A 4,156-nucleotide genomic window follows, 5' to 3' on the forward strand; every position below is an offset into this window, starting at 1 on the left:
AGTTTTGTTCTCACCTAGGTATACGTACTTTAGGTGTGGAGGCAATGGTTTGAGCTCAATCATCGGTGGCTCTTCTATGCTTGCCTTTTGAGGGATCAAGTCTCTTCGATCTCCCAAGTACTCCAATCTCATCCTTATTGGACTCTTCCATGGCTGGTTGGCATTGAGGTATGCCACTATTTCGGCTTTCTCTTCGTCCAATTCATATTCTCTCAGTTCAGTAGTGAGAGTGGCTTCCAAAAGATCTCTAATAGCACCCTGCACATAGTTAGACACAAGAGCATCAAAAGCATCAATTCTATAACAACTATCATAATGCAGTGTGTGCTTGAGTGCATTAAAAACATTGAAAGGGATCTCCTCTTCTCCCACTCTCAATCTCAACTTCCCTTCTTGCACATCAATTAGGGCCTTGATAGTTGCAAGGAATGGTCTCCCCAAAATCAAGGGCATCTCCACATCCTCCTCCATGTCAAGTACTACAAAATCCGCAGGAAATATGAATTTGTCCACCTTTACCAAGACGTCCTCTATGACTCTTCGCGGGTATTTGACAGATCTGTCTGCTAGTTGCAAGGACATCCTTGTTGGCTTAGGTTCTCCTAATCCGAGCTTCCTAAATACAGATAAATGCATAAGATTAATACTTGCACCAAGATCATACATAGCCTGGTGAAAAACAACATCACCAATCATGCAAGGAATAGAAAAACTCCCTGGATCTTTTAGTTTTGGAGGGATCTTGTTTTGTACCAATGTAGAACAATTCTCAGGCAAGTTTATTATCATGTGATCCTCCAACTTCCTCTTATTAGCTAATATATCTTTCAAGAATTTAGCATAACTAGGCATTTGCATCAAAGCATCGGAAAAAAGAATATTGATATGTAATTTTTTGAATACCTCAAGAAACTTGCCGAATTGTGCATCAAGTTTTGCTTTTTTTAATACTGCAGGAAAAGGTGGAGGGATAACAATTTTTGATCGTGCAGTGGTTGCTGGTGTTGAGTAGGAAAACTTACCTTTTGATGACTCATTCTGTTCATCTTGTGCTTGAGTTTTTTCTGTCCTTCCATCCTCTAAGATCCTTCCACTCTTTAACTCGATGGCCTTCACTTGCTCTTTTGGATTGGTCTCTATGTTACTTGGAAAGGTGCCAAGCTCTCTATTTGCTATCATCTTTGCTAACTGCCAATATGATTCTCTAGCCCATTTATCGATGCATCCTGATTCTGTAGTCTAGTCTCGGTAGATGAGATGAACTTAGACATCATCTTCTCCAAATTGGACTTCTAATCTCTAGGAGGATCAGATCTGTACATCTGTTGTTTCCCATATGGTTATCCTCCTTGTGGTTGACTCTGACTGATTTGACAACCCCATGAGAAGTTGGGATGTTACCTCCATCCAAGAATGTATGTGTTCGAATAAGGGTCATTCCTTGGATGGTTTTTGACTCCCACTTGATTCACAGGTGCCCCTTCTGGCACATAAAAGGAATTTCAATCTTGACAGTCCTTAATGATAGGTGGTGTTTTTACGTGTTAATTGCAATAGTTTTAGTTGTGTTTGCATTGTGCATGTATGCATTTCATCTACATTTTGTTCATTTTAGAGTAATCATTGGCATTTTATCATGTCTCACTCGTGTGTGGTGAATCTGCAGGAAATATGGTCGGAAAGCGGAGAAAAATGTGGAATCCAAGAAGTTGGACAGAATACTTGGCGCCCGAGCGGTAGAAATTTACCGCCCGGGCGCCACAGAAGACCAGCCGAGGAAACAAGACAGAACGTTGGCGCTCGGGCGGTGATTTTCTACCGCCCGAGCGCGAGAAGGTGTCTTCGGAAGCCATCGTTACAGAAAGTTGGCGCTCGAGCGGTACTTTTATACCGCCCGGGCGCGAGAAGACAAAGGGCCAAGACAGAGAGTGTGGCGCTCGAGCGGTATATTTCTACCGCCCGAGCGCGAATGCCGCACAAGTCCAGCAACTTACAGAGAGTGTGGCGCTCGAGCGGTACTTTTCTACCGCCCGAGCGCCGCCTATTTTTGGAAAATTTTGGACGCGATTTCTTACCTTATTTTGGATGGGGGTTGCTATGGAAAAAAGGATTGGTCGACTTTTGAAGATGATTCAGACAGATTTGGAGAGCAAAAAAGGATTTTTGGGGAGAGCTTTTGCACTTGGATTGAAGATTCGACGGTTTCCTGGGCATCGTTCTTCGCAGATTTCGTCACGCCTAGTATTTCTAGTTTATTTTTCTTTGTTTAAACATTGTTTTGCTTATTTTAATTATGAATTCTAGTAGCTAACTTTCATATTTGTTGGGATTGAAGGGGATCCTACCCCAAACTTTTAGTTGATTAATTTATATTTTGAGTTGTGCGTTGCTCTTGATTGTATTACGATTTTTATTGTGTCGTTTGAGCGTAGCTAACTCTTACGACAAAATTATATCACGAGTGAGTTAGAGAGAATAACTAGTGATAGGATCGAGTAGTATAATCTGCGGATCTACAATTTGCATAGACATATGAAATTGGATACGTGCCGATAGTCATAGTCCTTAGGGTCGAAAACTAGGGGATTTCATCAATCGAAATGCGGTTCATTCTTGATAAATGATTAAAGACATTTAATTACTTCATTGAGTGAATTAGTTTGGCATAGCTCGAGAGAGCGTGTTCAATTGAATAGGAAATCCTGTCGGAAGCGTAGAACACAATCGAACGAATTAATTAATTAATAAGGGGTAGGTGAACCAGAAGTCCCAACAAATTCTTTTATCATTTGAAATTTAATCCATTGGTTTAGCATTCATATTTTATCATTTAATCGTTGAACTTGTTTATTTAATTTTCTTGCATTTTAGTAGTTATAAACAAACAATCAAATTTCGTCGCTAAAGTTTTAATAACTAAAATAATAATTGTTAAATACAGTCTCCAGTGGAACGATACTCGTATTCATATACACTATACCATTACTTGACATCGTGCACTTGCGATTTATTTTGAGCATACAAAATCATATTTTTATTGGGGATTTTACTGTGCAAGTTTTGCTCGATCAAGTTTTTGGCGCCGTTGCCGGGGACTGTTAATCTACAATTATATTTTTAGTTATTTTCTTTAGTGTATTTTATTTTTACCGAACTAACACTCCATATTTTAATTCAGATATCTCTTCCGGTGCATGCCAAAGTCACTTGACTTGGAGCCCGAGTGTGACCCTGAAATTGAAAGGACTTTCCGCAGGCGAAGACAACAGCAAAGACTTAAGGAACTGATGGAGAGGCACGAGCCAGAGCAGGAGGCGGAGCGCCAAAACGAGAGACGAATTGAGATGCCACGCCGCATACCCATGTTAGAGTATGCCCAGCCTTCTTTGGATGGTGCACGCCCCAGCATTGTGAGGCCGATTGTGCGGGCAAACCAATTCGAAATAAAACCAGCCATTATCCAGATGATTCAGAACACCGTCCAATTTGGAGGAACTGCTGTGGACGATCCAAACACACACATCGCGGATTTTCTTGAGATTTGCGATACTTTTAAATTTAATGGAGTTTCTGATGATGCTGTTAGACTGCGTTTATTTCCTTTCTCTTTGCGTGATAAAGCTAAAGCTTGGTTGAATTGTTTACCTGTAGGTTCGATAGCTACATGGGAGGACATGGCGAAGGCGTTTCTCATCAAATACTTTCCTCCATCGAAGACCATGAAACTGCGGGCAGACATCACAACATTTGCTCAGTTCGATCAAGAGTCACTATATGAGGCATGGGAGCGTTTCAAAGACCTATTACGAAGATGCCCACATCACGAGTTGCCACTTGGGTTAGTCGTTCAAACCTTCTATTATGGCTTGCTCACTCCTAATCGTACTATGATAGATGCTGCTGCTTGTGGAAATCTATTGAGAAAAACTGCTGAGGAAGGGTATGAGCTACTGGAGGAGATGGCTGCTAGCAGTTATCACCCTCAATCTGACAGGAACAATCAGCGGAAAAGTGCAGGGATTCACCAGGTAACTGATTTATCTGCTATTACTGCACAACTTGATGTGTTAAACAGGAAACTGGATGGCTTGAACATGGGTGGCACGGCTATGCGTTTGCAAGAGGTATTCTGTGAGAAATGTGGGGGTGAGCACTA

General features: G+C 41.3%; 1 non-coding gene across 1 annotated transcript; it reads right to left on the reverse strand.

The window, feature by feature from the left end:
* Positions 1-3,723: 3,723 nt before the first annotated feature.
* LOC140814942 (small nucleolar RNA R71) lies at positions 3,724-3,829 on the reverse strand. The gene has a single exon (XR_012114216.1). It is a non-coding gene; the product is annotated as a small nucleolar RNA R71 (small nucleolar RNA).
* Between the last annotated feature and the right edge of the window lie 327 nt (positions 3,830-4,156).

This window comes from Primulina eburnea, chromosome 1 (assembly GCF_022965805.1).
Source record: "Primulina eburnea isolate SZY01 chromosome 1, ASM2296580v1, whole genome shotgun sequence".
NCBI lineage: Eukaryota > Viridiplantae > Streptophyta > Magnoliopsida > Lamiales > Gesneriaceae > Primulina > Primulina eburnea.